Source organism: Acinonyx jubatus, chromosome B4 (genome assembly GCF_027475565.1).
Source record: "Acinonyx jubatus isolate Ajub_Pintada_27869175 chromosome B4, VMU_Ajub_asm_v1.0, whole genome shotgun sequence".
Taxonomy (NCBI): domain Eukaryota; kingdom Metazoa; phylum Chordata; class Mammalia; order Carnivora; family Felidae; genus Acinonyx; species Acinonyx jubatus.
In genome coordinates, this window is record NC_069387.1 from 72196332 (window position 1) to 72207844 (window position 11513).

The window sequence follows — 11513 nt, forward strand, 5'->3', positions numbered from 1 at the left end:
ACTGAATCTTGGAGGATACCTGGGAGTCCATTATGTGAAGACAGGAACATGTATAGAGATCAGTATGTTCAAAGGCACTTGGACATGAGGCCATTGTAAGAAGTACAAATTGTTCTGTGAGGACAGAACATGTGGTGAGTAGTGAGGGGTGGTGAGGTGTGGTCCTAGCTCTGAATGCTGCCCTGAGGAATTGGGATTGCATCCTGAGGGTAATGTGTGGAGCCTGGACCTTAATACAGGCAATGTCAAGAGCACATTTCCATTTTGGAAAATTTAGTGTGCAGTATGGTTGGATTAGGAAGAGGTTGAATATACAAGTTAAAGGGTTATGATAGTAGAAAAGACATTTAGCTATTGCAGCAGGGATGGGGAGGTGGAAATGGATTTTAACTGTATTTAGGAGGTGGAGTTAATTGGACATAAAGTCAGGTTACAAAGAAAAGGAGGAATGCTGTCTAAGGTACCCACTTCATTTGAGCAATTACATATATGGTGGTTCCATTTATAATACTAGCTACCATTTATGGAGTGCTTTATTATATACCTGGCATACTGCTTTGCATGCATTATTCCATTTCATCCTCATATCAGTCTGCAAAGTAGTGATCATCTCCATTTTATGGATGAAAAAGGTGGGGTTCAGAGCAATTAGGAAGCTTGCCAATATTTCATATGGAGCAAATGGAGTTGGGATTTGAACTCGGTATTTGTCTCCCAAGCCCATGCCATCAGTCACTGTGGCAGGTACAGACACTTCCTGTGCTGAGGGACCAGGAAGAGAAGGTTTGGAGAGGGGACGGGAGAAGATGGTGATCACATGGCATAAGTATGTTCCCACATAAACCTAACCTGGCAAGTTCTGTGCTGGGTTTTGCTTGCATGGAAGCAGCATTTCTCTTATCTGGGGGTATTGGTGAGTGGGGGGGGGGGGGGGGTAGGAGGTGCCAGGAAGGTGCTCCCTATCAGCATCCTGCTGACATCATGGTGCTCTCCTGCCTCCTCCAGAGTAGCTGTTGATAAAAGAGAGATTAAGGAGAAGAATTCTTCAGGTCAGTGTTTCCAGCTTTAGTGGAAACGCCAACAGAAAAAGAGGCCCAGCATCTGAAGCTATAGGCAAGGGAGCCCAGGGCTCCAGGGAGGTAGACACAGCCAACATTTCTTGGTTAAGGACATTACCCCCATAGTCTCCTTTAACTGCTGAAATCAGAGCAAATAAACATGCTGCCACAGCAACCAATAAATACATATTGGTGGAACGGATGTCAGTGAAACGTAAGCAATGAGCTGATAGTTGGTTCTTTTGGCATTTGGCCAATTCAAGAGCCAATTCGGAGCCAATTCAAGAATGTGTGTGAATCCTTGGGTGAGGCAGGCATAATTTCAGAGGCTCCAAGCAGACCTTTCCCCTGTCCCTGTCCTTTTAGCTGCAGAGACCTGCAGCTCTTTATTCTAAACAAGGGCGCACTTACAGCCTCATTAGTCATTTTGTGTCTTTAGGCTCCTTTCTTGTGAACACTTTTTGAGGGGAGGGTGGGAGAGAATACAGTGCCTGTCAGCAGGGAGAGGAAGGAAGCCTGACTTGGGAAATGCACGCTAACTGCTCAGGGTTTAACCATTATGCTGTTTTTATGCAGTTCAGTACGGGTTGCTCAGTAAATGACGGGCTGATAGAAATTTATTTCACGTATTTATTTATCTTTCTTTGCCATAACTTAGGCTAACTAGAGGAAAAAAACATATCTGGAACCATGACTTCTCAGTGTCCCTCCATGTACTTGAACTTCAGCACTGTTAGGAGGGTCATTTATGACTCTACCATCGAAACTCCAACATCTTTGAAGGTATACTGTTGTTATGTGGACACGTTAGTACTTTTGCTTTCTCACCCTATGGCATGTGTTTGTGTACATGGAGGGGTATTGGGCAGGATGGAGAGTGTCAAGAATTAATGGGCATTGCCCAAGAAAATGAATCAGTTGACTATTTAGTGAGCACGATCTACCTGGAAGTAAAAATAACTGTGGAGCAGAAAATCTTATTATCACACATATCATAATTACTATCTGGGACACGAAATGACAAGAATGTGTGCCGTGTCCATTTGGCTACTGGTTTTTCTATTCCCTGCCCCCAGGCAACCTAGGAGGAGTCTCATTCTTTCCCCTTGCAAAAGTGCCAAGGATTTCTGCTTCAGCAGTGATTGGGGGCTCCCCCACCTTGGTGTTTTACTAACCACACCACCCACAGCAAGCCACGAATCTGAGGAGATGGGCAAAGAGTCCGAATCTTCTGGTGGTATTCCCAGGAGCTAGGACACAGGGAATGAACCAATCAGATTATCAACATCAGGCCACATTTGTCCCTCTCCCCCAATCCTTTTTAATTGGGCAAAGTATTTATCTTAAAATATAGCATGTATGGGGTGCCTGAATGGCTCCATTGGTTAAGCGTCTGACTCTTGATTTTAGCTCAGGTCATGATCTCACGGGTAGTGAGTTTGAGCCCCGCATTGGGCTCTGCTCTAACGGCACAGAGCCTGCTTGGGATTCTCCCTCTCCTTCTCTCTCTCTGCCCCTCCCATGCTCTCTCTCTCTCTCTCTCTCAATAAATAAATAAAATAAAAAAAAAATCTAGCAAGTATGATACAAATCAGACACCTAACAATAATATCTATAAAAAAATCATCAAAGAAATCAGTATTTCTGTCCAGCGTTAACAGAGGATTAACATAGCTCCTTTTCCTAAGAGTTTTTCTTTAAACTAGGCAGCAGTAACCAAGGATAAAACAACCATGACCACAACAGTGGTGTTAAAGGTTAAACAACCTTCTACTGCCCTTGTTTATGTTTTATCATCAGGTGACCCTTCCTTCCCTTCAAAGGCCTGTACAAATGGCTGGCGACTTTCAATCATCAAATCAAAGCCCTTTGTCACAATCATTTCTTTGGTGTAATGCAAGATATGCTGTGGGTAATTTGATCGGCTCCGTCATTTCCATAATTAGAACAAGAGCAGTCTTCGTGAAGTATGTGCTCATACCATGGTGTGAAGTCACACAGAAGTGAGCGCACAAAGCCCTTAAGTTGTATGGACCTAACATAGCAGCTATTTTTAGAAATAAATTTATTTATTTACTTACTTGTCTCTAGCAGTTTGTCCACCACCCAGCTAGACATCTTTACCTTTCTACTCTCCATTTGGCGTATCTCTTGATGACCAATGAAATGCAAGTCAGAGCGTTTCACTTTAAACACATTATTTCACTGTGTTTAGATAACACACTGTTATCTATGGGCAGTGAGTGATGATAGAGACAGAATAGGATATGTAGCCAACCTGTATATAACCTTGGGCAAGGCCAATAAATCCTGTGAGTCTCTGTTTGTTCATCTGTGAAATGGGGGATAAAATATATGTAAAGTGCCTGGCAGTTGATAGACATTGGCTGTGATTTATTATCCATTTGGAGCTATATGAGCTTGCGTTTATCGTTTGTTACTTTGAAAATCTTCATGGCTGTGTCATGGGCAGTTCCCAGACAATTGTTAAGTTCCTCTAAAGACAACTTTCATTTATTTTGCATCACTTCCTAGGTCTTTTGTTAATAGACAGAGGTCTGGCTCACTGGATTCTTCATCATACAATGCTATGGTTGACTGCATTTCAGTCTAAATAATTTTCTTCTTTAGACTGAAACCTAGTTACTAGGTTTCTATGTTTGAAGACCCCTAAGCTTAGTTACAGGAGGCCGAAACAGAAAAAGCAGCTCTGGGAGATCCCTTTATTTCCTACATCATTCCTATCCCCTTCTAGCTGAGAAAGCGGAGTTTAACCATTCCTTCCTGTTGTTCCCACCTCCGTATCTTAGCTCTAAGATCTAGGCCATCTTGGGCAAGCGGACAAAGCTTAGTTTTTGTCTGAAAGGGGGGTGTCCCTTGCTGGGTGTATCTTGCTCAGAGCATTCTAATTTATTTATGGGACTAAAGAGTTGGGTGAAGGGGGTGGAGGGTAGTCTGAAGGCACGTATTTTTAATGTGATTCTGGGGCCGAGTAGCGGAGAGCTTCCTGCCCCCAACCGGCCTTTATCCTCCTCATTTACATATTGCTTCCTGGCAGCCAATCACCAATTATTTAGCTTGATTCCCTCCCATTCCTGAGAAAGACGCACCTGCTTAAAGCTAACATTTTCATGACAGGTTTAGGAGATTCAAGTTGGAGTTCTGTTAAGGGATGACTGTGTACCCACATATTCTGGTATAGTCTTTTTTCTTAAAGTATTAACTTGTCATTTTAGAGCTAAACTCTTCCTCCCAACTCCCATTTACAAAATAAGGAATAATCACAGCACTCGATGTATTTCATGGACCCAGCAGGTAATATCTGCTGAGAGGAAAAGTGCTTTTATAAATTCTAGTGTTATTTTTGTTTTAGCTGTTTACATATAACAGCTATACACAATTTTTATGTTCTCGATGTTCTGTGCGGTAGTAAAACTCCTGTTCCCAACACATCTTGATGGCAGTTGCCCAGAAGATTCCTGTTTTGTCTTGTAAGCAGTATCAAGCTTAACAATGGTGAGTTGTTTATAGTAATTCTTTATTTCAATATGGGCTTCTGATGTTTTAAGTTCAGAAAATAGTCTCTGTGCTAATTCTCTAGTCATATGAGGAGTCAAATGAGGAGGCTCATTTCTGATGATTGCTTAATCTTCATCCCCCGGAGAATCTTTGCACCAGAAGAAAAAGTCAAAAGGCATTCCACACCAACTTGTCAGAGCACGTCTCCTTTGCTTTGCTCTTTTTTGCTTTTGCTCTTGAAGTCTTCTGGCATGACTGAAGCCTGGGAAGCAGCATGATTTGAGATGAAAATGCTGTAGTTGTCAGCATTAAATGCTGTAGATGCATTTCTAGCCTCAAAATTATATGGAGATAGAACCTGGTCAGTTCAGGGGTGGCTTGTCCACCTTATCGTAGAGTCTCAAGTTTAGATAAACGGCACCATTTCACACTGTATTGTATGAGATTTTAGGAGAAACATTTCCTTCAGGGTAGAACTTGCTATCAAACCTATAAACAGCTCACTGTGCAATAATAATGGGAGAAGACATTTTGCTAAAACACGAGCAACTGAGCCTCGTGTTTTCAAAAAGTAATTAGAAAATCCTCTCCTTTTTCTTTTTATCCTAGTAGATCAAATTTCTGACTGAAAGGAATTGAAAGTTTTGTTTTGCTTTGTTTTACATGCAACTCCCACCGGGAGTTACCAAGTGGAATTTATTCTTTATGTGAGAAGGATAAAGTCACAAGACGAACAGTGAGGGGTCAGAGAGAGGTTTTGAACATATTAGAATATTGAATCCCAAAAACTCAGTTTTTAACATGTTTCAGCAGACCGACTATATGAACAAGAGGTGGTACAACATGGTGGTTAAGAGCACAGACTAGGTTTGTAGTTTGACCCACTTACTGGCTGTGTGACAGCAGGTAAGGTATTTAATCCCTCTGTGCCTCAGTTTCTTTACCTGTAGAATGAGGATAACAGTACCGCCACTACCAATACCTACCTCAGAGGGCTGTTGCAGTGATTAATGACTTAATATTTATAAAGTGCTTAGAATTGTACCTTGGCACATAGGATGTGTAGGCTGCCACTATCACCACAGACGTAGGACTCTTTATTATAAAGACTGAAAGATGGCTTTTCTGTAATTATGCTGGAAGTTCCTTTAGGTCCCGGCTTCCTATCTTATGGTTTTAAATTTATACCAGCATTTCTTCTGTTTTAGTGAATGAAGGCCCAATTCCACCTGAAAACCTCAATTCTAACCATTACCTAAAAGCCTGAATTGGTAAGTTACGCACTGTATCAGGAAAGTATTTTCCAAGACTCACTTGATGATTAAAGTTAACTGATAAACAAATTGGAGAACAAACAGGTATATTCAATCGTTAAAATACAGTATTTTTTGGATCATGGTAAGAGTGTGTTGTAATTATATACATGCCAGCTTGTGATTCTCAGTGTGTGTGATTATTTGATCAGTCCGTGTCTTCCGAATTAGACTTTAAACTCCACGAGGAAAGGTACTGTGTTTTGCTTACCATTAAATTTTAGCAACCAGTGTCTGATGTATAGTAGGCATTCAAAAGTAGCTGTATGAATGAATGAATGAATGCATGGCTTGGTAATTACCAAATGATACTTTGAAAGCCATTGTGTTTATATAATAGACTCCTAAGAAATTCACATGTAGTTACTAGGGTTATTCATACTGTTAGTGTTTCTAATAAGAAAATAGAAGGCTGACAGAGAAAGTAAAGTACAGAGAAATTCATTAATTCAGCAAAGAGGTGGACTTGAGGATGAGCTTCCAGTCTTCTGAGTCCCAGTGTGGGTATTTTTCCACTAAGATGAAAAGGAGAATCAAGAAATGCCACCTTCTTTCCCTCTTCAATCTTTTTCTTACTTCTCCCCTATAATCATTCCATGACTTGCGTTCTATAGATGCGGAAGGAAGAAAGGAGAAAACCTTGAGACGTTTGGTTAGTACTCTCCTTCTGGAAGGAAAGTAGACATCAAAGTACAGAATTGCTACATACCTATGACGCACAGCCCTGTCTCTTAGGGCCCAAGTCCTTGTGACAGTTTCTGACATTCTGATAAAGTTAGAGTATGCTGCTGGCCCCCAGGCAGGTGGCTCCAACATCAAAGGGTTGGTATCAGCAGTGACAATTTAAAATGAATGTGCCATTTTCCTAAAAAATTACCATGTAGGCAAATGTATAACTTTTTATTTAGCTCCTGAAAATACTGTACATAGAAAGACATTCTTAACCATCTGGAAACTATTTTGAGGAAATTAAAGTTTAGGATCTCAACTATATCAGTGATTCCCTCTTGCCTTTATTATTATTATTATTATTTCCCTGTTGCCTTGCCCTTAAATCAGGTCTTAAAACTTGTTTCCTATAAAATAGCTTCCAACAAATTTGTAAGTCAAACTCTTTGCCCTTTCTCCTCTTTGACTTTCAGACATTCTTCTGGTTTTGTTCCAAGTTACGTGTATGTATCATAGACATAAATGTTCTTTCTTTTTTCTTTTCTTTTCTTTTTTTTTTTTTTTTTTTGTACTCTTAGCACATGTGGAGATGATTTAGTTTCTGAAAGAAAATTCTTTGGACACCTACTTTTTACAAAATCCAAATCCTGTGGAATCAGAGTGAGGTTTTTCTGTCTCAAAGTGTAAACCAGAAGCATAATCAAACAAAATTTTTAAAACATCAAATTAGGCCATTAGAGCAATGTTCTCTATCACTAAGATGAGAATTTAATGTTAGACAACTTACAGTCATTACTATTACTCCATGCACAACTCTACCCAGTTTGGTTATGTCACATGGAGATGTGATTATCTGTTGGACCTGTTGGCTCTCTGGTTTCAGTTCAGCCTCTGTGCTGGATTAAGTTTCCATGAAACCATGATTAACTAAAATGCTTCAGGAATGATGACTTGTGTTTCACTTAATTTTTTTGGTTAGCTGAAGTTTAACCAGAAAATGTTTGGCTTTAATCCTTGCTTAAAAACGTTCTAAAATCATTTCATTTTCTTGCACCAAAAGGATAGCACAGTGGAAGAGTCTGTCATTGGTAGTTAAAAATATTACAAGTCCCATGGGGTCATTTTCTGATTATTAGAAAATGTTCCAGATGGAGGGAGACCTGAGAGGTTGAAGTGAACATGGAAATTAGTTAAAAACTAGACCCCTGGGGTCAAATAGCTGGTTACCTCTATTTTTAAAGAATGGACAATAAACTACTATTTGTTGAGCACCTTCTATTTATTTGCCAGGCCGTAGACTCTCCACTTCAGGAGCCCAGTTATGGTGGAGGAGAAAGGAATATACTTACCAATAATGACTGCACAATGTGATAAGTGCTTAAGAAAGTATGCAGCAAGTGCTGTTGTAGCACAGAGCAGGGAACTACTGATGGCCCGAGGAAGTCAAAGACCTCATTATGGGGCAGATGACGGTCTGGGTCTTGACACATGCTTAGGAGTTAAGTGAAGAAGAGGTGGGGCATCCTTGGCCGAGGGAGCAGACTTTGAAATAGACAGAGATGTAAATGAGAAATATCTGTCTAGGGACTGGTGTGTATGCCTGTGTGTCAGGGCAGGGAGATGAGTCTGCAAAGCAGGCTGGGGGAGACTATAAAGGGCCATTTATAGAATTCAAGTGCTATTTTATAAGTAACATATAATAGTGGAGTTAAACAATCTGATTTGTGTTTTAGAAAGTTACCCTGGCAATGGTGGGAAAGAGCATTAGAAGGAGGAAGAGACTATTTTGATGAACTCGTTACTATTTCTAAAAAATCTTTTACTGTTTTACTGTTTTACTGACCTGAATTATAGTTTGAAACATTATTTTACCTTTAAGTAGGAAAACATTTCTCTTTTCTTCTCTCATTTAGGTTCTCATAATATTCTCTCATAATATTATTCTCTCATAATATTATTATGATCTTCCCTTTGAATATTGAGAAACTGAGGCACGATGGCCATGTCACTTCCTCAAGGTTCTGAATGGAATCCATTGAGAAATTGACTCAAAGCCAGGTCTCAAAGTTTTTTCCAGCAATTGCTAGACCACACTCCCCACTATTACAGCATATTTATGATATAATTAACTTTCGGAAAGCCATATGGCTTTTGTTACAAAGACTAAAGGAATGTGCTTTTCATAACGAATGGCATATGGCCTCCGATAGCTCTTTGCTTGCATGTTTTAACAAAATGAACATGTACATAAATTAGATGCCTCAGGTCAGTTAGCAAACTGAGGTTGATTTTCTTCTGCTCTCCCTAATTACAATTGCATTTCTAACAAATATGAAGGAGTTTTTTTGGCAGCCTGTGGGTGTAAACATGCATAGTGTGGCTCAGATAATCCTTTTCTCTGATGGCATTGCCCCTTTAAAGAGTCAGCATTTGTCTCTTAGTCACGGTGGAGTGTGCAGAAATAGGCGCATTTCTGATGAAGCTGCATGCTTTTAGAAGAGTGGGAAAACTAGTTGACTTGAATGATACAGTAGGCAGAAGGAACAGCCGAATGAGAACCACTGAGCTGAAAGTTGATATTTCCCTTTCGCCATTTTAAGTGACGCAGGGTTGATAGATACATGATAGATGCTCACGTGCCGAACTAATTTAATAGCAGTTAATCGCGAGTGCTCACACTTAATCTCCCCGATATTTAGAAGCCTTTCTATTTTAAGTAACATGCCTTAAAGTTCTGCCCTCTTAGTTCACACTGTGTCTCATCCTATTGTTGATTTAGCAGGTTTTCTGGTAGAGTCTGAGAATGAGCTCCTTGCAACTTTCACATTATCGTATTACAGTATTCACCACTGATTATTTGTACTCAAGGTCAATGACATTATCTCATTGGAATTCCCTGGACTCTGAATTCATAAGATAGTCCAAAATGCTCTTGTCTGTAATGGAAAAATACAGCACAATTACTGTAAGTCAGTCGGTTCATAAAGGATCTGCGTTTTAAATGTAGCTACTAATCCTGTTGGCAAATCGCTTATTTTTTTTTTTTTTTAGTGCTTGTGTTTATATTATAGTAATAATTCAATTTTTTGTTAATTAAGTGGAAGTATATCAGCAATAAAAGGAAATTTAAAATAAAAACATTTCTTAAGGAACTAAAGTAAATAAGTAAAAATACATTTTAATTAATGTTAAAATATTTAAACCCTTTTATTCAAAACCTTAATTTCCTAAGAGCAAAACCCACATAATTTAAGATAATTTATTCATGAAGAATAAAACAAATATGTTAAATAATAAATTAAACTTTAGGTCTGTCTTTTTCCCATCTAAAATGACTCCCTCAAATCTTGTTCATACAAAAGGAAAGCGCTTTTAACTTGTGTTCTAATTCCTCTTATATTTACTATAATATGTATTCCTTTTTTGGGCAAGTTATAGCTTCTCCTTTCATAAAATAATATCTTCCATTATGTTATAATTACAAACTGTGGACTCATAGGATCAATGAATCATAGGGCTGGATAGAATGAGCCTTCAGCAATCATCCCTGCCCCCAGGACATCTCTAAACCATGAATTGAATAAAAAGGTGAGTAAGAGACACCTCTAGCCAGAAATATGGCTTTAGCTAGATGAAGAAAAAAGGTAAACCGGGGAACTCTTTTCCTCTTTAGCAAAAATACTTCTTCCTTCCTTTTTTTTTTCCCAAAGTGTACTCACCCCGAGTGATATTATTAGGCTAATAATCCCACGAAAAAACTTGTTGTGTGTGAGAGTGTGGAATCATTTAGACTTACTTCTTATTTGAGAATTGAATACTAGGATCTGTAAGACTCCAGACAGTGATGTTTGAGAATGAACGATTCTGCCCCTATCTGTTTAACCATCATTTATTACATGACTGCAAAATACAAACAACAGTATGAGGGTACAAGATTTGTAAACAAATTATTGCTGCATAATCTATAGAAAGCTGAAAAAAACAATTTGGAAGAGAAACATAACACAAGTCAGTTGGAGGTTGGAAGAAAATGTTCTTTTCTTAACTGCCACGATTCACTCCTGTTAAGGCCACGCCCATCTTGCTTAGAGGCTCGGTAGCAGGTGGAGATAGTTGTATTAGAGAACATGCTTCCAGACACTGAGCAGTATGGCTGTCCGTGTAGAGAAGTTTAGGACCGACCAAACTGGACACAAAACAAGAGACCTGGTGTCTCTTTTGCTCAGGCCCATGGTGCTGGAAGGAGGGGCAAGTGTCACAGTCTTCCTACTGCCAAGAAGCTCCGTAGCCTCCAATGCGACCAGAAGTGGCATGATCAACAGTACAAGAAAGCCCATTTGGGCCTAGCCCTGAAGGCCAGCCATTTTGGAGGTGCTCCCCATGCAAAGGGAATTGTGCTGCAAGAAGTGGGGGTTGAAACCAAACACCAAATACTGCCATCAGGAAGTATGTCAGGGTCCAGCTGATCAAGAATGGCAAAAACACAATCACAGCCTTTCTACCCTATGGTGGTTGTTTGAATTTTATTGAGGAAAGCAATGAAGTTCTGGTTGCTAGATTTGGTCACAAAGGTCGTGCTGTCGGTGACATTCCTGGAGTTTGCTTTAAGGTTGTCAAAGTAGCCAGTGTGCCTCTTTTGGCTTTATACAAAGGCAAGAAGTAAAGACTAAGATTGTAAGTTTTGATGGTGAATATATGACTGTAATAAATTATCACATGCCAAAAAAAAAAAAAAAAAAAAAAAGAGAGAGACCTGGCTCACTAGAATTATTTTGAATACTTGGGTTAATTTGAATTTTATAGTCTAAAAAGGGTATGATTTGCAAAGACATAAACAACTTGTTTCTCCAGATTTTCAAATCCTGTGCCAAATTACTTAAACAAATATGGTTGTAACATAGATAGGGGAAATGGCAAGACCAATCACGGCTGGCTTCAAAGGAAAATGGATCTT

The 11513-nt window shown here is 39.4% G+C and overlaps 1 pseudogene; it reads left to right on the plus strand.

Annotated features, from left to right (window-relative positions):
* The first annotated feature begins 1748 nt into the window (after positions 1-1748).
* LOC106969366 (40S ribosomal protein S23-like) lies at positions 1749-11222 on the plus strand (annotated as a pseudogene).
* The last annotated feature ends 291 nt before the right edge of the window (positions 11223-11513 follow it).